We start from the raw sequence: 25,880 nt of genomic DNA, 5'->3' as shown, positions 1-25,880 counted from the left end.
AAATAAATAACCTTCAGTGTCGGTTGACGAAACGTAATATATATATAAGTAGGGTATCAAGGCTAAGCGTCAAGTGTGTACAGCGGATAGTTCCAAAATTCCGTTTAGGGCCACAAATTGCCACGCATTTTGTATTGAAGTTAACGCACTACTCCCATCTTTGAATAAATGCCTTCGAACTGCGCGAATTTCCGGCAAAAAGCAAATCTCAAAAATATTCACAAACCGTAAACGAAAAAACATTTTTTGTTGAAATTTAAGTTGAACTGGAATTGACATCAGTAAGTTGACCATTGAAATTAAATTTTGCACAATTTTATTAAATGAGAACGAGTATTTGTCCGCCCGTCCGTTTCTACCGTAAAGAGTTAAGACTTTAGAATCTTGATAAAATCCATACCTAGTACCCTTTTCATTGAGCTCATATTCTGGTACATACGATATCTTTAACTTTTTTTCTCTGTAAAGACCTCATTGAGATAAATAAGCCCGGAATCTTAAAAAAGTTCTCTTAACCAAACGAAAGATGCGGATACGAGTTTTGACAACATTTTTAGATTAAAATTTAGTGGTTGCTGCTTGCTGGGATAATGGTTCAAAACAACGTGAAAATATTGATCGCGAGATTGATCGCTTACTAAGGCTATCAATGACTCATGAAAATAGTCTCATGTAAGGAAATTTTAACCTCAGACCATTTATACCAATTAATTCAAATTTTCCCACGAAAGAATTTCCTAAATCTTGATTTTTGGACGTGAGTCACGTCTGAAGATTAGTCACCCTCTATTTTGGCTAAGTAAAGAAATTAAATATGAAAAGATTCAACTCACTCGCATGGTGGAAGGGGGAGTCTCTCTTGAACTCATGTTTCCACAAAACGAAATAATTGTCAACTTGTAAAATGAAGAAGTATCAAATGATTTTTTTAAAAGTCAAAATTCCTACTACCACTATCTATTCATCCAACAGAAATAGTTAAGCCCCTCCCGAAAAATACCCGGTCCATTTAAATGAGCATTTTTATTGGTCGAATTTTTGAAACCCGTAACACACACCGATTGGGTCGTATCCTTAACCTCAAAACCTCTTAATAAAGTCATGTCAAAGTGACATGCGATTTTTAAATTTCCCGGTTTTTATAATTTTGTGAAACGGGTCTCTTTTTACATTGGCCAAAATTTAGCGAGACGCCTTAAACTCTATGTGTTCGGTGAATAGCATTTTTTAATAGCTAGGAAATAGCCCAAAAAATTCGTTTCACCTATTTAACCGAAGTGATGACGAGCCGTTATTTGAAAAGCACCTCCTGTTAAAATTTTGGAAAAATCGGCCTGAAACTAAAAAGATTGCACCCGCAATCTATTTTTTCATACGTGATTTGAATTCACTTATATAAAAAGCCTCTTCAGTTAAAATTTCAGAAAAAAATGGTCCACAAATAAGAAAGTTATGTGGTGCGCATGTGCAAACCATTTTTTTGACACGTCATTTTGATTTTGCACTTTCTCTTAAGAAAAGACACATTCGTCCAAAAACAAAGTGGGGTCGGCGTATGCGCAATCCGTTTTTCGTAACCTTGTACCGCCTATCAGTCAAAGTTGTCTTAACTGTCCCGGTAAAATTTCTATTTTTTCTATATACCTACAGGAAAACGGATAATGTTTATTTATACAGGGTGTTACATGACCGTTCGTAAAAGCAAAATCGGGTGATAGAGGGGATCAAGACAAGCATTTTTTCCAAAAATCGAGGGTCCAACGTGTTTCATTTGGGAGCCACCCCCAAAGAAGTGGTGAAATTTGGATTTCTTCTCTCATTTTTTTATCAGCAACCATAAGAGTTACAAAGATGGATGACACGTCTTTGAATAGGTTTTCGGGTATGCCCTATCCGATTTTGAGAAAAAATTTTCAAAATTCCTACCACGAAAGTGCGCATTCCTACTTGGGAGTGCGAACAAAAATTCTGATTTCGATGAAATTTGACATCTGGGGGTTTTTGAACATGAAAATCACCAATCTGGAATAATTTTTTTAAAATTCGAAAAAAAACTTCCACTGTAATTCTTGGCCGGACAACGAAAAGGGAAAGAATTCCACGAAATTTGTTGTGTACATACTTGATGAGTTAAGGAACAAAATTGTTGAACAGTTTATTAAAATCCGGACCGCTCGTGCAAGACATCTTTGATGAAAGGTACAAAAAATCAGTTTTTTTTCAAAATAACTCCGCAGCGGTTGATCTTACGAAAAAAAAGGCAACGTATTAAAGAATTACTACTACACCACGTAAAGGCCTTGTCCCCTATTATTCGAACAGTCTAGAATTAACTAAGCAGGTAAGAATTAATCAGAAGGATACCTTTAGATTACGCTACTGTTTTAGCCACTCACTTCGTTCCGAGACCAACAGTACAAAAAGGAGACAGATATAGGCAAATTATAATATTAAAAAGCACTCTTACACCAAATAGCAAAGCGCGATCTACCCCTGGTTCTGGAAAACAATGTTTCACAGACGTGTATGAACTGTTCCTTCAATGTTGAATCAGCATCGTGGATAATCCAACATGAAAGATACGGTCAATTTAGGTTCAGTCTATAACACTTACACTAGTAAATGTATAGTGGGTTGGGTTGATAGAGAGAATCCTTGGCTGAAACCCGCCCACTCAAAAATAAAAGCAAAACATAAAATAAAAACAAAATAAAATAAGTGAAGTGTTTGTAAGAAACACGGTCGGGGGCACTTACTTAATAAAAACGCAGGTGGCGAAATAGATACGACAAAATGCATGCAAGGACTACATTTTCATATTCAAATGTTTCTTATTGAAAAACAGTTGAAGATAGACATATGCTCTCGTGGACTTCTTTTTATAGGAAATTTAATCCTCTACAATTTCTGTCACTAGATACATTTTTTCGTATCTATTATACTTGTCCTGCGATTTAAATGTGATTTCGTCCATAAGATTCTATTATCAAAAGTGTGATAGACTGAGCCTTAGTTTCAGTTTCTCTCACACTGCATCGATTGGATTTACTTTGCGCTTGTATTAAAGATAGAGTTCATACACTTCTTTTAGTGACGAGTTGTTAAGCAAGACGCTAAAATCGATCAATCGCTCGCTTGATAGCTTCATGTCCATCGATTTAAAAGACAATGAATGGACATAAAACGATGAAATTTGCAGGTGCAATCTTTATCAAATTTGTAGATCGAAGTTCCTGAATTGGCAATGTTATCTCCGTTAGTTATGAATTGAATTGCATGAAATTCAAACTGGGGGTAGCTATAGCCATAATGCCAAAAGTTGAGTCTAATCGATTCACCGAATTTCTCGAAATTCAAACTGAGAATGGAGATGCCAAACTTTAAGTCCATTCAATTTAAAAACATACATAATTAGACCTCGAATTAGACTCTCCGCCTCTGCTGCTCAATAGAGGGCGCTTTAGTTTTAAGAATATCTAAGTGTGTTTACCCATAAAATCCATAAGGTTAGCAATCTGTTTTTTGTGTACATCTGTGCCGAATCTTTTTTTGGCATACTTAACCTGTTATACTTACACCTCTTATAAAATGAATACGCTCCTCAATCTCAAAATGTACTCGACTCTCGATCTCACATTTTCACACACAAGTTGAAAAAATTCAATTTTAGTACGTCACACTGTGAACGCCAAATTTGTTGGGATAATGGAGCTTTAACGAATCAACAAAAACTACAAATTGAGGTCATCAGTAATGAAATGAAGTGAACTTATTTTGCATCCCACATTCTCCAGTCGGACTGCCCCGTCTTGGAGATTTTCCTAAGGACGCCCACGACATTTACTAAAATGTGTTTTCTCAATCCCTTAAAATTACACATATTACTCGCATGAATTTATGAAGCGAAATAAATTCGTACAGCACTATGACGTTACTTTAGCAACTAAATGACAAATTTTAAATTATAGCGGCACAAATGGCAGCCGTGTCACTTCCATATAAAAACCCAGAACCTACAGTGACGATCATAATTAAAGACATGTGTAATGACTCCAGGCCTCATTTGGGGTATTCGAGGTTCATTCATTCTGTCAGTTATCTACGAGGTTACCTACTATACACTGAAATATAAAAGTGTTTTTATGTTCAGTGTATTAATAAAATATGTATAACACCCAAAATAAGTGGTGTTTCGTGCCGCATTGTAAAAGTAAACTCACCCCAAGTGTTTTCTTGATCTAAAACGTCAATATATGGCGTGACGTCACAGTCCGTTTCTGTTATGATTTTAAATTCGTTACTTTGACGAGTTAAAATTAGGACAAGCATGTAGTATACGGACGTCGTACACACATATTCACCAAAACAATCTGCAAAAAATACTGTAAACTTATCTAAAAACCTTCCATGAAACAAACGCGCAACGACCATATTTAATTTAGCGCTTTTTTAGTAATTAAAAAAAATTGTGTATTGTTTGTGTTTTAACTCTCCGCCCGTTCAGAACATTGTCAAATTAAACTACTTATTAAACAGCATCAACTATACCTATGTGTGCCTATGAGAATAATAGTCCACCTCTATTCTTGGCTACATGTTAATAAAATCGTTATCAAGGAACTAATTGATGGAGAGTTGAAAAATCCAGCCCTATAGCAAAAACAGAGTCAAAAACACCAAGAAATCAAAGCTGTCATCATCAACGAACAAGAGAAAATGCCGTAGTTGTTAATATACCATCAAAAATTAAGTCTGATGCGAAGATTCTCAAGACAAAGGTATAACTGCAACCTAATGGCCCCTTTAAATAACCACAGTTATCAACCGATAAAACACAGCTTTGGCGTAGTACATTTTACGATAGGCCAACGCCCCCACTGAGAAAGTTTCCTGTTCGAACCAACGAAATATTCCAGTTCCATTTGCCTTCTATTTGTAAGAAACCTTTCAACAATTTTCATGAAATTTTTCGTGAAATTATAAGACAATCTGCAATTATTATTAACGACCTAGTTCGTTCATAACTTGGACGACCTATTGCCACCGGTACAAAAACATCCATCACAAATACCCCTGTATATATAACTGTCATTAGACCCTGTATATTTAAATGACCCAGCCAACCACAGTACAAAAAATTCAAATTCCCCGCCCAAATTCAAAACAACACCGTAGTTGGCCATGATTTTATCAAAACGGTTATTTTTCAGTGATTTTAACAAACATATCACTTAACATAGTTATTTGTATAAATATAATGGAAATTTTTCATTTTTATCAAAAAACGATCATTAAATTGAGCTCTTAAAATTGCAATTCTTGCACTATTTAATTGTTTCTCCTAATTTCAACCCCATACGAAGCATCGGAAAAATGAATTAATTTTTTTTATTCAGAAGATATTTTTTTTCTATTTAAAGCGATTCAATTCATTATAGAACTGATATTTTTGAGATTTTTCTAACATCATTTTGCCCAATGTTTCCTTTACCATGGCAATATTTTCATTTTAATAGAACCATTATTGTCCCTCTAATGTTGTAAGAAGTAACTGTGCTCTTTCCAATTAAACTCTGGGAGCATTTTTACAATTCTTTTGGCGCCATAATTTTTTACCTTAAAGATTAAATTTTTTTTCGTTGACAGGTAAATCATTATTAACAATGATAACACAAAACTGATTACGGTTATTATGAGCAACGTCAACACTTTGTTTCGAAGCCTAAGTAAACATAAACATAAAATCAAATTCCAAGTTTTAAATATTTTCATGTGATAACATTCTATTAATCATTGTGTTCAGTATCCCATTACGATAAGAATATTTTTGTATGATAAATGTTGGTTATATCAAATTTCCTAAAATTAGATGTACTTACAACAAAAGGTGTGTAACAAATAATTATTTTTTTATATTTTGCTAAACTAATGAACCATATAACATAGCAACGAAATTCATCCTTTATCAAACCTAGATGATTCACAATCTGAATATTTCACAAATGTCATGGAATACGCTCAAAACTCGATTCCTAGAAATTGATATAATGTGTTTAGATGTTTTATCCACCAAATTTAGTGCAGCAGTACTTGTAGAAATGCACGTTATCCGTATAATACACCAACTGACGTCTTGATATCTACATAATGTGTTGTATGCCTCATGAAATTAATAATGATTTTGAGATTTTTTGGTCAATCCAATTTGGCTCATCTATGAACGTATTGAAGCAACAAACCTGAATTATCTTTTGTAGAAAACAAAATTCTGATCCATTCTCCAGGTATGGTGTTACAACTTACAATTTCCTACAGTAGTAAAACGCACTTACTGATGCACAAGACTAAAAGTCGCTGATGGAAATAATGTGCAAAAACCTATCTAATAAATTTGTCCATTCATATAAGAGCACGAATATTAAACGCCTGCGGTACAACAGAGCAATAAACCGAGCGAATTTAATGTGTCCCAGAAAATCGCAATGAAACCCTTTATTCTAAATTATTCCAAATCAATAACGTGGTCGTCAAAGAGACTGCCGTGACGAAAAGGCCAGACTCTTTTCCGAAAGGCGAGGCATACCAATTATTTTATTTATCGAATATTGCCTATACAAAAAAATTTAATTAAGAAGTTTTTTTTCCAGTAAAACTGAGCAAGTAAACATTCTTTTCGGATGAGATCAAAATATTTCCACGGCTGAAAGGAGTCTCGTTCGTATCGTATAAGTTATATAATCCTAAGAGAAAATCGATCCTTAAAGATGAACAAACAAGGCGTTGCGCGGCAGATATAACCGTCTGTTTGTGCCCGACACCTGACATTTTATTTAATCATAAACACAAATAATTTAATATACGATCATTCTCATTATCAAATGGGTGTTAATTGAAACTTAAAGTGACCGGTTTGAGTTTGAACTGTATTGTTACGTTACTCTCCTATTGTGGGTGAACCCGGTCCATGTTATAATAACACCCTGTACCGTTTTCTAAGACACCTTTCTCTCCCATAGCTCCTAAGCTTCAAGTATTTGAAGAAATTTGTTTATGAAATTTGATTTTAGATGGATTAAAAAAAGGCCATCGACACTTAGGTACATTATCGACGTTCCTCCCACCCTTTTCGTTAATTATTTAATAATTAAAATGTAGTAACGAACATCAAATTTAATCTGTTTCAAAATTAGATGAATTTAAAAAAGCAACGGAAGACACCTAATATTTTGGAAAGGTGATTCTTCGTCTAGGAATGCACAGGGAAATACCAATTCAAAGCCTCACATTTAGTGTTCCGCAGATCACGAACGATTTTGAGAAAAATTAAATTCTGGTGGCACGTTTTCAAATTTCAAATCTACTTCTACGTTCTTTAATTTACGTACCTAAAGATAATTGCAGAACATATAAAAAGACCTCCCACTATAAACACTCAAAACGTTTAATTTAGATTTCCACTTGGTATGACTCGTCATATGAAAGTGAACTCACACAATATCGCAAACTAAAAATACCTCACAATGAGGCAGAAGTAGCTTTTGATCGGTAATGTGTTGTGCTAACGAAAGAATAATTACACTTTTTTCAAAAGCCCATAACAAAGAATTATTTGCGTAAATACAAAATAAAACAGTTGACAACTTTGAAAAAATATCGGCAACGTAAAGAAAGGACCTATATTAAAATTTAGAAAAAAAGTCGTTTTGTTTCATTTTTTAACGCATTAAAAAACACAGTTTATGCGTGTCCGTCTCAGGATTTGAGATCTCAGCACTCAGCAAATCAATCCAAAATTCAAAATGTTATTTTTGGGGTGTTTGGGAATAAGTTCTCAAAGGAAAATGTTTGTCCACCACCCAATTTTTGTACGAAAATGAATTATTTTAGAATTTTCTATTGTATTTGGAGTAATGGATCAATAGGACAAAAAAAGTGCAATAGTAATGAACAGATTTCATATGGACTATCCGAGAACATTAGTGAGACTACAGAATATGTAACAAATTCATTAGGATAAAGTTCAGAAATTCAATGACCAATTTGAAAAGGACGTAAGGCGATCTGTGGATCAGTCGGAAGGTAGTTTTGTATTTGAAGATAGTTTTCTGAAACTGAAAACGCATAATAGGGATTTCAATGTAAAATTCATAGCATGCGATTACTGGCTCCCAAATTATTTTAGAGCAAAAATGTATTAAGGTTTTTTGTAGAAATTTTACGCCAATCCAATCGTATTAGTTTTCAATTTTTTTCATGTAAAGACGGATAAATGGAAAAATAAAACCCGCATCTTTTTCAATAATCTGCGATGCCATGGAATTTTCTAAAACAAAAAGATATCCAGTTATCAATTGGCAGCAGTTCGAAATGGATTTTATGATCGATTTGGTTACTGTCTTGCAGTTAATGGTGACTTATTCGAACATTTATTGTAAATTGTTATATTAGGAAACCGTTTTTAGTAATTTGGTCTTTCTTTATGTTGAATTCGCTGTTCTAAATATAATACTTTTTGATAGAATTTGATTTGTTTTATAGCAGACATTCCATGGCATGACGGATATTGGCGTAGTTTTTGTATTATAAAATTCCATGGCATCACAGATTATTGAAATAGATGGGGGTTTTATTTTTCCAATTTTCCGTCTTTATTATGCAAAAAATAATACGGTTGATTGACCGTTTTGACGTTTTACAAATGTTGGTTTTGAATTTGTATTTTGTTCAATATACGAACATTTACATATATACCGCTTCATAGCGAACGTGCACGAAAGTATGTAGGGAAATAAAACAACGCGTGCATTTTCTGGAGTATTATATCTCCAAACGAGTTGTCGAAGGAGAGTACAAGCTGGACGCGACATATTTATTGGTGAAGTCGAAGCAATATCTTGAAAATACTCACCAAAGCAAAAAGCGATCAAAAACAAATGACTGAAAGACGGTTTAATCATTGTGATAGAGAATTTTTACTCCAGTCACAAATCTGAAGCATAAAAAAGAGGTGTATTTGTGCGGTATCATGATGCATAAGAGCAGCATGAAAGGAGAATATTGACTACCAAATTAGCAATTATTTATAAATAAAGGTCAAGTGTTACCCAAATCGATATCCTTTATTTAGAAAAGTGAACCTCAACTACACTGCCATGAAAACCATTTTAGACGTGAACATACGAGCAGGGAATGATCACCGACTATAGCATTAATTTAGATGAAAGTTACAATGTCAACGTTCAAAGACAATGCTGTTCAGTGCTACACATTTTGAATGTTTTGAATGGGTTATTCAGAGATAGGCGACAAGTATAAACTCACATAACAAACAGCCGACTTTTTTCCATAATGCAGACAACGTCAGATTCAATTCCACCTCTTATATTATTAATATATGCACCCCCAACGTGATCAATACAAAGTCCATAAATTTCAGGTGAAATTCTACTAAATTTATATTTAGCTTGCACAAGGTTTGACTTGGTTGGAATAATGGCTCTCTCGCATTTTTCTTCAAAGCATGGTAAAATCATTACGAAGTGAAAACCCGGGAGAGTGCCCCTAATAAGAATTTATTTTGATTTAACTTTCTCAATGGGGTATTAAATACAACACGAGAAAGGAACAAAAGATAATTTGATAATAAAGGCGGTCGTATTACACTCTCATCTAATTTGTTAAGTAAACGTTACGAACAAATGAGCAAAAAAGGGCGTTATGTTACACTTACACAACACCTTCAGTTTCATAAGAACGCATCGGGCTTTTCGGCTTACTATATAGACCGAATTCAATTAGTTTGTGATCTGGAACGTCTTTAATAGCTTCCAGAAATAGAATAAATTGGTTCGAACACGCAATGTTGTATGTTCAAAAACACTACATTCGTCAGTACTGGGAGAGTTGGCTTCACCTAATTGAAATGATTTTGAGTCATTAATAGAATTTTGGAGATTCGACACACCATGCAAATTTATTATTTGCAAAATTGTTCGAAACATTGCATAATGCATAATATTCTGAAATCGGGATCTGCTAAAGAAGTCTTTTAGTTTTTCCTGGTTAATCGTATGCAACTTCTTTTAGAGATAGTAAGTAAATTGGAATCGATGTTCGAGTCTAGACTGAGCCTAGCGTGTGGTAAAATCAGTCTAAACCGTGACTGGCCTTCAATTATACTCGAAAAATTAAAGAGCAACACGCGCCGTTCCCATTAAACTGTGACATATAAAACAAAATCTTATCCAATTCAAGACCAAATGATTAAAAATAAAATAGTAAAAGAGCGGCCAATCACAAAACATGCATCACTTGTTTAAAGCCGGTTACAGACACACAAACATTCCTTGAGATATGTACTGTACGCGCGTACATGTTTTGTGTCTGTAACCGACTTAAGATTGCAATAGTATATTGAAAGACAAGTGTTACAATGCGACCTATTGTAATACGACTATCTTGTGGCACGAGTGGCGACGCGAAGCGTAGCCACGAGTGTCCGCAAGATAGGAGTATTACAATAAAGTATTGTAACACGCGTTTTTCATACTATTTTTTCTATTTCGGTGCTTTAATTTAATTAAAAAAATCATTATCAGAAACTATAGGGAACATTAGAACTAACATTTTTTATGTTGGGAACACTTTTTATACCGTTAAGTTTTAGGTTGGCAGCGTAGTAAGACTGACATTTTGAAGTTCAAATATGGAAGTACCCAACGAAGTACCTACTTGTACTAACTAGTAACTGCCAACTTAAGAGATGAGTTACCAAAAAAAACGACTATAATCACTGTCTTTGTACAACTGACCGAAAACAGTTGTACAAAATCATCATTGTGACACCGAAATAGAAAAAAATTATTACATAATAGCTTTTGAACCTCCTCCATATTTCCGTTGTGAGTATCAACACCAAGGCCCTAGGTTCATACTGAAAAAAGAAAAGCACCGTCAACTACTACCAGAACACAAATTCATGCACGCCCGTTAGTTTACAGATGCACAGACAGAATCCAAGCCCAGATCTCAATATAAGAAAGAAACATTAGGCAATTAATTGCTAAGCTTGCTTTAGAACAAGATAATGAGATGATACTTAACTCCAGAGTTCCACAAACTATGCCGCACATTCATTGCAAAGATCTACTAACCAAACCTCATATCACAAACATACTCTTCCACCACCATTTTTTACATAAGGTAGTCAGATGTGCACTCAAAGACAAAATTAATAATACGAATTCCTGAACAATTTATGTTATTGCGAAATATGACCCAGTAAACAGGTTCACAACTCGCGGGTGCTAATCGGAACGGAAATATAAAATGGAATACGATGCAGTTGAGGGGTATGTGAACATTACCTTTGTCCGTAACTGTACCTACCCAAGTTTATAAACCAAATAAAAGGTTGAGATTACTTCATTTTGTTTAATTAAAGAGATTAAAAATAGAAATGGTTTGAAAACGCCGGTTTATTATATATTGTTGTTAAGGAGAAGAAGTCTTCAAACGAACAATGCTGCTAATTAACAAATTAAATAGTAAGAACACTTCTCCTAGCTGGATATTAGTATTTGAAGATGTTCGTGTTTTATCTTTTTAGTTAGGTACCACCATTGTACGTTCTACGTTTGGCACGCGCGTTACAAGTAAAAATTATCATTCTGCATGCCAAACAGACAGGCAAAGGAAAAGGGCTTATTTGTCCCCTAGTGACTCGATTATATTGTACCCAGTCAAAACACATTATCCGAAAACATATAATTACGTACAGCCGACTAAAAGTGTGTAATTACAATCATTAGTGACGATTTATAATAGGTAATAATCCTTCCATTTAAATTAACATTTGAATTTCATATTATCTAACGCTAGGCCTCTTACTTAGGATGGTAAATTGCAAACCAATATAACAAACATTAATGCTGAGGAAAAATTTTCGGATTTTCTAGGATATTTGGAACAAGCTTTTGAGCAAATGCGTTAACATTTGTCAAGAGGAAACTCAGTTTTCAAATATTACAAGATTCGCCCCTTGAAAGTTGCAACTTCTGACAATAATCAATTTGGCTAACTCTATCACAAAAAGCTGGTGTGCACATATATTAGCAACTACTGGGACATTACCATTTCTCTAAGGTAATTAGTGATTACTATATTTTATATCTTTCTTTTATATGGGTGCTTTTTTTCACTTCCACTATAGGTACTATAGGAATCTCGTAAACCGTAAGAGATAGAAAGTCGGTTAATTGAGCAAAGTTATGCAACATTTTAGGCTGATTAATTATCCTATTCATAATTTCTTGTAGCTCTACAAATAGCGAAATTATGACCAAAAAAATGTCATTTACAAAAATGCGCAACTTTCTTATTTCTTAATGGACAGATTTTGATGTCACTCGTATATAAATCTTGAATTTTTGCTTTGAAGTTTACAATGTATCTTTTATGGCAATAATTCCATGGCCGTTTTGACGGCGACTATGCTAGACAATAAACGAATTTGGTTTCAATTACAATTGGCCATGGAATTATTGCCATAAGAGATACATTGTAAACTTCAAAGCAAAAATTCAAGATTAATTTACAAATAAAATACGAAATATTTGGTATCGACGATTTTGCAATTTTTTTCTCTATCGAGTGATATCAAAATCCAATATGGCGTCCATAAGAAAGTTGATGTGATTTACTCGAAACCCGCAAGTCATAAAAAAAGTTTATTTTAGCACTATCAAAAAGCTGAGTAAAAATCACTACGGGTTAAGACTAAGTGTTAATAGTTATTTATATAACAAGAGCGCGAAGTTCAATTTCGCGCATTGAGACTGAAGGTATTTTGACGAGGCGAAGCCGAGTTAAAATATCAGTCGAATGCGCGAAATAACTTCGCGCTAGCGTTATATACAATATTTTTTCTACAACAACCGATTGTTAATTAAATTTGCCGTTTCAGTTCAACTTTGTCACGTGCGCGAAATACTTTTTTTCACTGTTGACGATTTCGCGCACGTTGTCAAGAGCAACCTTACTTATTAATTAACCGTTTAAAAATCTAGTACTTCGCGTTTCGAAATCCGTCAGAAAATGACAGGTTTTTATGACAGTTGTAGAAAAAAGTATTTTTAGATACCTTTGAAAATAAATGAACGCCAGCGCATTTTTCGTTTTTTTGTAATAAAAGTCGATATTTATCGAATTACGTATATCTTTGTAAGGAGGATGTTGGTCCTGAATCGATTGGAAAATGGGGAAATGTCCAACTTATATTTATTTAGTAAGGTATGAGCAACAAAATTTTGATTGAGAGAAGGAAATTTTAGCTCACCTCTAATATTTGACAGCTTGTGGAAGTTATCAGTGAGTTGATTCTGTGATTAAATACAGTTTTGGACACAATAATAGAAGTGTTGGTCGGCGCGATTAGTGAGGTTCCAGCTGGATTCCATTTTTTGTCAAGTAACCTTCCAGGGTGTCGAAATTGGTAAATGAAAACTGTAGGTATACCACACCACCTATTCTATAAGCACTCAACGATGACCCATCTTGTGATATCGCTTATGTCACTAGATACGTTTTTGTGTATTACTTAAGCAATAAAACCACAAGACAAACACTACAAGTATAAAACGTCAAAGTGTTAAATACGATTAAATAAATCATTATAAAAAAAAAACAAATTACCTGGATACGTTCTGTTTTAATTACGAATAAATTAACTAAAATACCTAACAACGGTTGTAAATTATGCAGATTTAGAGTGTTTACGTACTCAAGTTCAAATTTTGGGGATTTTTCTAGTGGTAAACTGATCAATCAAATCAAAATAACCATCCGATCGATTGCCAAAGATGTCGTTTCAGAACTGGGCATAAATAATAGGGAGAAAATAGAAAACTACTACGTGCCTAGAGAAAAACATGCACCCGATGGAAAGAATGTCGCCGAAAAGTATTGATTTTATCATTAGGTTGTTTGTACAAAACGTAACGAAAACTACTGAAAAGTGTTCCAAATATTGACGAATTCTATTATGAAAGTCCTTAAAGAGGAAGTACACGTTTACTGATCTTTTCACGAAATTTGTGGACAGTTTAAAGAAAGGGAATAGTTTCAGTATTTCAGCAGCGCACTTGTTTATCGCTAGGTTTATCCTATGCACTTCATCGGTAGTACTTTTGAGCAACACAACGCGTAAAATACGAAAAACACTATGCGATTTATAAGGTAAAATACTGGCGTGTAAAATTAATTAATATCCGACTTTCCTCCATGTTAATTAATGTTTTTTGGTTATTGTTCAATAATTAAAGTTGTGCATACTTTTCAATTCACCCCTATTTCTTCATAAATAAAATGATTTTATAACTTCCGGATTTGTTGGAATAAACATTCATCCTACTAATAAACAAGGCATAAAAGTTAAGCACAGCTATATTGTTTTACCGATCTATTTGAATAATATTGACTACTTCGTGTTTATCCAAGCAATACTATATTATTCCCATAAGGTTTGTACATTTATTTCTGCCAGTAAAATATGCTCTTTATTGAGACAAAGCATTGTTTTCTGTGAAAAAAATTATCAAAGTCCTTGTGTGAAATCGAAGGGACTTCAGTGCATTTTTGTGTGACAGATCAGTTTTCTATTAGCCAGTTTTGACTCCGTCGTCAGTATGATCGTATTGGGGGCTCGCACATTCCCATTGTCGATACCCACCTTAGACGACCCCACAGTGAATGAGCCATTTTAGAGGATATCGCTAAAATAGTAACTTTTGGGCGCCCGAAGTCGACTACCCCTCGAAGACGTGCACAGGTGCAAATGGTGGTGAATTTCGCCCATAGGAAAAACAGACAATTACGTCACGCAGGAGTTGTACGCGTTTATAAGATCTTTCCCACGACATCAGGTTGAAAGCAAACGGATCAAAATTGTTGAAGAAAGATGGCTAAAAACTGAAAAATCACCACGCTCTGGGATGGCGCCCAGATGTCGCCGACCCCACATCATGTAGCCTCGTCGCTAAAGCTGTTAATTATACGACCCGGTAGAGATACACGTACCCTCCTATTTCTACAAGCGTTCTTCTATGGGTCCTCATTTAATGCCCGCCGACCAAAGAGAAATTACAAACTACCTGTTTACAAAGTAATTTGCAAAAGTGCACTAAAATTGGGAACTATAAGGCTTAAGACAATTCAAATCACAGTATTAATTAAGGATTTTATAAAATGTGCATTGTAGTATTTTGTTTAATTATATAGATAATTATAGTGTAAATAAATTTATGTGTAACCGCTATTTAATCTAGTATACTTAACCACCTACTTGCAATTTTGCATCCAAATGGTATTTCTCTCAGTGTTTCTGGACACCGTTTTGCTCGATTAATTTTTAGACCTACGCCTGAAAGTTCCTAAATATATTAACGCATTGCAGTTCGCTTTGTTTTTATTATACAGGGTGTTATAAAAATACAATTAATTTTCTTTTAGTACCTGACGGTCTTGCATTTTATACATTGCATTTGTTTCAATTATGAATAATGTTGAATATTTCTAATCAATGCGAAGTGTGTTTTTGCATCTTCTGGTGGACGGTTATGTAGACATCGTCGACGGTTCTGTGTGAAAAGTATGAAACAAAAAAAACCTTTCACGCGTTTTATTCTTACGTCATGTCGATTGAGCAGCAAGTAGTTTCCTTCGAGCTTGGTTCGACTAATTAACTGTAATTCAATTAATGAGAAGTCAAGGAAGGACGCTTTCACGTTGTCTGATTTTAGGTACCGAACCCCTTTGTAAATCACGGACTATACGTTCCTGCCCTTCTGGTTTCCCAATAAGGTTGGCTAGGAGGGCACACGTTCCTTAAAAGGAATCTTCCGAGAGATTCAAACAACCCCTATTACGAGCCAGTTGGATCTGTCGTCTATCACAGATTACTTTGCCAATCGTGTACGAGGTCAGGTCTACCGATTTAAAGCACGAACCCAGATCACTGTAGTATTAAGTAACAGAAGTCTGCAAGCTATGTCTTACAAGAATTATCGTTACGGCTAGCAAGGCAAGCAATATGGCTAATAAATCCAAACTAAATAAAGATTAACAGGTCTGAGGAGAAATTAATAATGAATTAAACGGAAAGCGACCTGGCCACTGGAAAATAAAAGTAATTCTGGCATCTGGTCGGGAATATACAGAGATAATTAATAAATGATTGGGTCTGAAATACACGGAATACGGTTCTGGATTAATATCTGGTCGGTTAGTAAGTAAGGGGACAAAGAGAATCACAAACTAGTGATGAACTGCGAAGCGGATTTAATTTCAAAAGTTGCGGACGACAGCAGGCGACATCTAACGGAGGAATTTTACCAATTTTGATTTTCTTACAAACAGATGAAGATTTTCGTAAAAAATTTAGTCGCATTTTCTTTTATCGATTTAGGCTAGTCTACGCTTTCAATTAATGCACTCGATCGTGATTTTTAGATTTTAGATTTAGTTGTTGTTTGCGCGTTGGAATAATAATTACTTTTACAAGTTGTCGTCGAATTACAGATGTATTTTCTTTAAAATTTACAAAAACTAAGTTTGTGTTTTATACTCTATGGTCTCCAAATACTAATTTCGTTGAGATTAAAAGTTTCTTTTACAACCCTATTTAACTAATAGTTAGTTTACAAAAAATGTCTCCTGAATGTGAATATTTTCTTGTGCAACAGCAGTATATCCTGTCCTATTGACGCAGTAAAACGAGCATCACTCTAATAGTAATTTAGATCCGAACAATAACAAACAATAAATCAACACTAATTCCGTTAACATAACTTTATTAATTGGATGTCGCAGCTAACGAACGCGATTAAATTATAATTAAAAAGTTAATCAACACCACCTATGACCTAATTAATAGCATGATTAATATCTGGTTACATGACCCGGCAAATGTTAATCCAGCTGCGCATTTATTTCCAGCGCATTTCGGGACTCAAGTAAAGCAACATCAGGGATCGATCTGAAATTTCTGTATTTTTAATTAATTAATGCAGTTTGTTTACATCGTACCAAATGCGTTTATTCTTAATTCATCAAGAGTTAAGGTCGATTCTCACCTGCACTGCACTCAGCTCGGCGACGCGACGCGAAGCAGCGCTGGGAAGCGTCGCTAAATAGAGATTTCATGTTTTTAAATGCGTGATGTCATAAACTGTAGTCACTGTAGCGTAGCTTAACATGAAACTTTTTTTAGCGACACTTTGCAGGGCGGCATCGCGCCGCGTCGCCGAGCTGAGTGGAGAGCAGTGAGAATCGACCTTTACTAGAAGTCGTACTACTGTACGAGGGTCGTTTGTTAAGTCTCCTATTTCGGAACGTTCAAATGATCAGTGTGCTATTTAGTGGCGACAATTAAAACTACATGATTTTGAGGTGGTGATTTACGATAATTCAACCGTTTTAACCGGGTTGGTAGAAATCACCATAGAAATAATTGTAACCAAATCTACCAACCCGGTTAAATTATCGTGAATCTCCTATAATATCAAACATGTGGGATCATTTTTGTGTTGACATTCTTTCGAATGAGCTCTAGTTAAGAATGGATACGTTATCGGCAATCTGTATAGTTCAGGGATTCTATAGAACTCCTAGGAAATGCATGCTATTCCGAGTCTGTTTGGGAAATCTTCATAATGGCTGGCCAATAGTGCATTAGCAACAGTTCATTGTATAGATGCGTATGTTAAAAATATGCAATCAGGGACTGGACGCCTTTTTGGATGAAACGTGGGTACTTGAAAAGGGAACGATCTAGTAAGTCATGGCACGACGACAGTGCAAAAAGCGTACGAAAAATTAAATCCGAGGGACGTAGGCAACATACTGGTATTGATGAGAATAATATCATCTTATAACTATTTAAGATATGGAGTTTTATATGCCGGAAACATAAATGGTTTTATTACTACATCGTCTTTAATTTTTGCCTCAAAAACATTTTTTTTGTAATTGGTTAATAGAAGTCGTTGATGCAATGGGTATCCTATCCACAATGTGTATGACTGCATATATACGTATTCCTTCCATTCCTTGCATGATGCCTATGTAAACATACTTAGTGATGGCGTCATAATACACCGATGGCGTGCGCGCAAACTAAGGAAAATCCTATTATAGTCGACAACCTGGGCAAAAGTAAAACAATCAACGAAGAGTACTATTGCGCACTTTTGGACTTCACGGAGAAACGGCCTGGATTAGCGAAGAAGAAATTCGATCTAGTGTCACAGAAATTGGTTGAATTTCTATTTCAATTGATTTCCCACACCCCTCTTTCGCTAGATTTGAATCCGTAAGACTTCCACTTTCAAACTACGCTATTTTTATTTATTTGCAAATTGTGCAAGTAGAAACAAAAAAAAATCACCCTATAACGTACTTTTAGTATTATTTTAGTATTTCATTACTTTAATATTCCTGCATTTGGCAATTCTACCTTCTTATCTCTATAAAGCAGAATAACGAAAATTAACATTGATCCAATGTTAAACTTTGTTCCTTTGTGTTCGGCTAAACGAAACAATTAGAAGGCACAGAGAAATCATGGATAATGGACGAACATTTTTAAAAATTCCCGTTCGATTCGCTGCACTTAAAAGTAAATGTAGATAAAAGTGCTATAAAACTAAAGTCTTGTTCCTCTGAAAAGATGATTGGAAAAATGAGATCAAAACAAAACCTCGTAGCCTGATACGAGCCAATAAAATCGAACTTTAATTTGTAAGCCTTTTAAAATAAATACACAACAATCGCGGTACCTACTAACAGCGTTGCAGTTTACGCTCAACATAAACATTTCCAAAGTTACCTTCCGTCTAATTTTTCCCGTAAATGTAAACAAGTCTTTTCATTCGTTCTATTTTCAACGACGATCAATACTTTTAATATTGGAATGCAGGGATAATGATTCCATAAATTCTCGAGAAAATGTAGTTTATTAGATAATTAGAGGTGGTCAATGAAGTATAACCTGAACTCATTTGAATTTTTAATTAAAAATAGCCAATTGCGTAGTGTCGGGAAAGTTGGTAATAAGAATTCTCAATGAGTGTAAGGAAGTTTATTGATTAGGTCGAAATCGTGCAGGATGACGAAAAAATTGGAGATGTCAACACGAGATCTCGCGCTGGTTCTAGGTTGGAAAAATACTCCATTTTTGCAAAATAGTCATAATTTCCAAGTATCTAAAACGTTATCAGGCATTACATGACTGGATTACATTGCTGAAATGGTGCGTTAATAATAAAGACCTATTTTAAAGGTATAAGAGACACTAGAAATAAGTGACCCAAGATTAGATAAACCATACTACAACGTAGCAATAACTGAACAAATTTGCTTTTAACATTTCATTATCCATGAAAAGTGATTTTGGTGGTGGAGTTCAAATTCATATTTTACGAAAGGATTATTAGGGAACGGGAATATACAAACATTCCAGACTGTTCGATGAGCTACTTTGAGACAAAGTTATTTGTATTTAAACGAGAAAAGCCTCAAAAACCGCAAATTCAAATATATGATTATTATTGCATATTTTATGTTGAAAATTTAAATAATTACCATAAAAGGATATTTAATTAAAAGTTATATAAATGCAAATTCTGTAATTTTATGCATCAAATCTCTTGAATTGAGAGACAATCTTGTTATAGTATTGTATTTTATCTAGACGGCAGGGCCGCGCCAATGTTTAGTAGCGCCTGTGTGCACGATTTATAATGCGCCCCTAACTTTTTTGTTGAAGGTATTATTAAATTATGCATTACCTACCTATATTACTACATGCATTACGCGCCAAAGTGAAAGATTAACATTTGCTAATTTATATACAGTAAACACATTTCATATAACTATTTATTGAACATTTTAACTAGGGCGATTCATATAGATATCACTGATCACACGATTATCTTTTCGGATGCGCACTTTTGGTACAACACGCACTTTGCCACTTTTGCGCAAAAGTTAGAATTCAATTCAAAAATAGCTATAGCAGGTTACCGAGAAGAGAAGTCCGTTGGATGCTATCGGATTGATTGTGATTTTTGTAAGTAAAGGTTTAGCCATTTAAGGTGGGCAATGTCGCCGCCCAGCGCAAAGACAGTGTTCTTCAAAGACAAAATACATAGGATGTCATAAATAATCACAGACGGTTGCGGCAGTTTGGTCACAAAATAAAGGTGCCCATCATAAATAACTCTATCATAAATAAATGTAAATAACCGATATATAGCGACTTGCCAGTGCGGGTGCAAAAATGAGTCATTAGAAAATCATAATAAACCTTTTGGGAGGGGATGTCTTTCATTCTCCTACCCTGCCCCTGCAACCGCATCATAACGTTTCATCTCACTTTATACTGAAGCAGATATAGGAATTAGGAAGACAAGGATAGTTCAATCTAGATCCACAACACCCGCGGGGCGCCGCACCGCCAAGCTTTGTGGGTCTTTACGTTTAGAGTTTTGTCACGTACGAATAATAAAAGAACGTCGTTTCCAAAAATTTTCCCGTTTTAAACGTTTTGATTATAAAGATGTCGTACTGAGGTACTAATTCTTATAACTAGGTATTGAATTCGGTACTGTTGGCGCCCTGACGTCTTGGCGCCTGTGTGCGTCGCACACATAGGTGGCGCGGCCCTGAGACGGAATGTTAAGGGTGAACGGCTAAAAAGATATTAGTAATGTTTTTAACTTCTGCATGATCAAAAATAGCCCAATAATTAACGAAAGTTTAGCATTAATTAAGGTACCGTACACATTATTAATAGTGCAGCGGAGAGAGCCGCGAAATCGTTCAAAAAATTTTTTCGGAGTAGAAAGAATTGGGACCCACACCATTTTGTTCAGAAATGTTTGAACCTTCAGAATCTCGCTTTACGACATTTTCCCGTGGTCCTGACAAAAGTTATAGGCCGCTAAAGTTGAAATTTACTCATTTTCGCGCGCGCGACTAGACCACCGAAAGTATTTATTTTCTCAGCAACTAAGCGATATACATCAATAATTCCTTTTGTAAAATGAAAGTACATTTATAGCAGAATCTAAAGCATTCAATTTACCTACCTTGTTATGCACAGTTTTTAGAAAAATGACCGTCAACTTCCAAAATTCGTGTAGCAGATGAAAAGTGCGCACTTTGAACTCTCATAACTTTTTATTTCACGATATCGATTTCCAATATTTATAGCTCATTCGATGCTCCAAAGCATTGTGATTATTTTATTTTCTATAACATTACCGTGAATTTTTCATAATAAAAAAGTTCTTTGGTGAAATATATAGGTACTAATAGGTACCTTTCCCTGTAAATTTTGGGGGTTACTCCACATTAGGTATCTCTTGTGCTGTGCTGTATATTGCAAGATCAGCAGTAACAACGGTATGATTTTGTCCCAAAGATTTAGGCTTGTTTTTTGATTTCACTAGACGATTCATTCATTCATTCATTCATTTTTATTTAATTCCTTCGACAAATAACATTTGTATGGAACAAGTCAATATAACATTAATTAAACAAACGAACAGTTAAACTGTTTGTTTAACAATTAAATATTGGAAGATATAAAAAATTCTTGTATGTTGTAGAAACACCCATTGACTAGATAATCGTACAATTTCTTTTTAAATTTTTTCCATGTAAGGCAAGTTCGATGGTTAGGATGGTATTGTAGCTCGCTGCTGGAGAATTCAAAAACGGCATAGGTATATTATATTGAATGGTAGATACCGGAACTTACTTAGGAGGATTATCAGCAGGTACTTAGGCTGTTAAAGTCAGTTATCTGGTCGTTATCTAGTGATAGGTAAACGAGGAATTTGGATTTCTTCTGTCGATGTATCTCGCTTTTGAAAAAAGACTGTGCGTTGAATTTTTTTCGTCTGTTTCCACAGAATATAGCCTACTTATTCTCATTCTGTGACGGTTTCCTCGTTGATGTCGAAGTTATTAATGGTCGCTGTGATAGAATATTTGACAAATTTTTGTGAAATGTAGGTAGACACCCTTAGCAGAACATGTAATATTGACGTTTACTGTACTTGTTATGCCACTGTCGGAGAACATTTTCTGACCCGAAAGACCAATTTGCAAATGAGTCAGAGTGTAACTTTTGTTTGAAAAATGACCTTAAGAAAAACTGTTCAATAATTTTGTTCCGTAAGTATGTACCTAGACAACAAACTTCGTGGAATTTTGTCAATTTTCGTTGTCCGGCCAAGAATTGCAGTGGAATTATTTTTTTCGAATTTTCAAAAACTAATTTCAGATTCAAAAACCACCAGATACCAAATTTCGTCGAAATCAACATTTTTTCGCACCCCTATTGAGGGGTGTGTCCTTTTGCGGTAGGAATTTTGAAAAATTATTTGCAAAACCGGAAAAGGCATACAGCAAAACCTATTCAAAGACTTACCACCAGTCTCTGTAACTGTTGCTGAGAAAAAAAGAAACTTTACCACTTTTTTGAGGGTGGCTCCTAAACGAATACATGGATTTTTTTTTTTTGGTGTTTGGATCCATCGTTCCTTGAAATGGGGGTTGAAATATATTGTGTGATTAAAACTCTCTAAACCTTCCCCATATAGTTTTTATTCGTTGAAGTTTTTAAAAATAAAAGCGACTATAGCTTCGGCGTACTGCCATCATCAGGCGATGTGAAATTTAACAGGAAAACGGTAAGTTACAAACGTTGAAGACGAATAAGACGAACATGTTGTTTTTTAATTATTAACTGGCCGAAGCCAAGTGAAAAAACCTGAAGGGTGGTTAAACCGGAAAGGTTGTCCTAAGTTTCAAAACGAATTATTATCAAGCCTTGTTAAGTTAAGACAACCAACCGGAGGGTTGAATTATTACATTAAAAGTTGAAAGTTGAATTTAACACATTTCAAAAGAACCGGGGGGAAAAAATAAACTCATAAAAGTTTTGAACCTATTGAGATGACGACATATTTAAATTATTTAAGTTAAGTTTAAATTCGAGATCATGCAGACGGCATGTCTAGAAATGATTGACCACCAGGTTTACCTATCACTAGATAACGACCAGATAACTGACTTTAACAGCCTAAGTACCTGCTGATAATCCTCCTAAGTAAGTTCCGGTATCTACCATTCAATATAATATACCTATGCCGTTTTTGAATTCTCCACCAGCGAGCTACAATACCATCCTAACCATCGTCTAGTGAAATCAAAAAACAAGCCTGAATCTTTGGGACAAAATCATACCGTTGTTACTGCTGATCTTGCAATATACAGCACAGCACAAGAGATACCTGATGTGGAGTAACCCCCAAAATTTACAGGGAAAGGTACCTATTTGTACCTATATATTTCACCAAAGAACTGAGATACATGGAGTTAATGAATTGTTTGAGATTTTACAATGCAACTTGGCGGAATGCATTTGTAAACTAAACGGCCTAAATAGCTAGTTTTGGTATTCGGAGAGAAATTTCTTAGTAAAGTAAAATCTCTTAAGCATCGCTCCTTGTTTAGCGAACGCTGCTGACTATCCTTCCCTCTCCGTCTCACTCGCGATTACCGACTCGGCGAGGTCGGTAGGTTTTTACTTAAATGACCGTAACTTTTTTATTATGAAAAATTCACGGTAATGTTATAGAAAATAAAATAATCACAATGCTTTGGAGCATCGAATGAGCTATAAATATTGGAAATCGATATCGTGAAATAAAAAGTTATGAGAGTTCAAAGTGCGCACTTTTCATCTGCTACACGAATTTTGGAAGTTGACGGTCATTTTTCTAAAAACTGTCCATAACAAGGTAGGTAAATTGAATGCTTTAGATTCTGCTATAAATGTACTTTCATTTTACAAAAGGAATTATTGATGTATATCGCTTAGTTGCTGAGAAAATAAATACTTTCGGTGGTCTAGTCGCGCGCGCGAAAATGAGTAAATTTCAACTTTAGCGACCTATAACTTTTGTCAGGACCACGGGAAAATGTCGTAAAGCGGGATTCTGAAGGTTCAAACATTTGTAAACAAAATGGTGTGGGTCCCAATTCTTTCTACTCCGAAAAAAAAAACTACCTCAAATAAGCGAGTTAGCGCCGGCTCTCCGCTGCACTATAAGGTAAATTGTAGGTACCAAAAATTATTTTTCGTTGTTCTCCCAAATTCGCTGTCCTGATTGCAGGGCCGTAGCCAGGAGTAAAGTTGAGGGGGTGCCGACAAAATACTTGGATGTACTGATTTTTGGGAATTTATTTAATATTTTTATTACACCATTAACGCATAAATAATCTCATCTCATCGTTCGTTAGCATGTTGGACGTCTCTCTCATTTTCCTGCTGTAAACCACTATCATAACGTTTCATCTCACTTTATATTCATACTGCAGCAAAGGATTAAGGAAGACAAGGGGACAGTTCAAGTTCAATCCGCCTGTAGGCATTCGCTGGCGCCAGGCTTTGTCGGTCTTTGCGTTTAGGTAGAGGTTTACAATTTTGTCATGTGCGAAGAAAAGAATATTGTTTACAAAAATTTCCCTTTTTGAAAAGTTAAAAATTGTATTGATTTTAAGGATGGCGTACTGACGTACTAAAATCTAATCAAAAGTATTGAATTCAGTTACATTTGTACTGGTACTGGCAACGCTGCTGAACCTGAACACCCTCACAATTCACCGGTTTACCCTCGGATTTGCCCCTTTCTAGGCGACCTTGGTGACTGGCTTTCTGAAAAACTCGTTTATATAATTGAAATGAATCAGACTGTCCACATTCCGCAATACTTACCTATTGTTGTCTAAATTTTATTGTTTGTTAGCCACAATTCTGGAATGTGATGCATTTGTTGACATCAACGTCAACTATAAAACTATATAATTATTATTTTGGCATGAATATCATTTTATCACAGGGGGTGCTCAGGTGGTGACCAGGAGGTGCTCAGCACCCCCTGGCTACGGCCCTGCCTGATTGGCCAACGGTATGCATCTAAAATGTAGCGACACCAATCTGCGATAGTACCACTCTGGATTTTTAGGACCGTGTAACATGAAATTCGTAGGGTATGTGATATTGTCAAAACTTGTCCGTGGGTACCTTATAAGCATCTATCTGTTCCATTTTCCGTAAATAATACTTATGTAATCTAAGTGTTGCAATAAATGTGAGCATGTGCTTTCAAATAGAGACAAATTGTTTCTGATTATCGACGTCGACAATTAACTTGCATTAAATATTGAACATTTATTGATGCAAGTGTAATTAGGTTACGTGATCATGCATAGTTGCATACAATACAAAACTACTGAAACGTATTAATGTAATTAAACCAGCGTTTAGGTTCAGACCGTGGATTCGCATCTGAAATCTACCATTACATTGTGATTTCGTAATAACCGTTTATTATAGGTAAATAGTATATGATGATGTTAAAAGTTGTAGCTTGAAAACAAGACTACAAATTGTCGATTAGAAAATGTCCAACCCATTTAATAATAATAATTTTTCCGAACTAATTAGGGATGATGCCAAGTAAAAATCTCCCTCCTGTAAATGACAAACGAACTTTATATACACGAACTATTGTATACAGGGTGTTTCTACTCAAAGTGGACAACGCAATAGGTATTATAAAACTCGTTAAAACTAACACTTTTCTAAAGTAAATTTTTGTCATTTTTGCTTTTTTTCCGATTTATGGACCTTTTTTGGTTATTTTAGATCTCTATATCGCCATTATTTTTAGTCGGAAGTTTATATCTACAACAAAAAAATGTACAACAACAAAATGCCAGTCATTTTAAATTTTGGAAATTGAAAA

General features: G+C 34.9%; 1 protein-coding gene across 10 annotated transcripts in view; it reads right to left on the bottom strand.

Moving 5' to 3' along the window:
* LOC116172282 (sodium/potassium-transporting ATPase subunit alpha) overlaps positions 1–25,880 on the bottom strand; it is a 104,813-nt gene that overhangs the window by 24,650 nt on the left and 54,283 nt on the right. The gene's annotated exons all lie outside the window — the stretch shown is intronic.

The sequence above is a fragment of the Photinus pyralis genome, unplaced genomic scaffold, assembly GCF_008802855.1.
Source record: "Photinus pyralis isolate 1611_PpyrPB1 unplaced genomic scaffold, Ppyr1.3 Ppyr1.4_LG1, whole genome shotgun sequence".
In the NCBI taxonomy this organism is placed as follows: domain Eukaryota; kingdom Metazoa; phylum Arthropoda; class Insecta; order Coleoptera; family Lampyridae; genus Photinus; species Photinus pyralis.
This window is presented reverse-complemented; position numbering and strand designations above follow the sequence as displayed.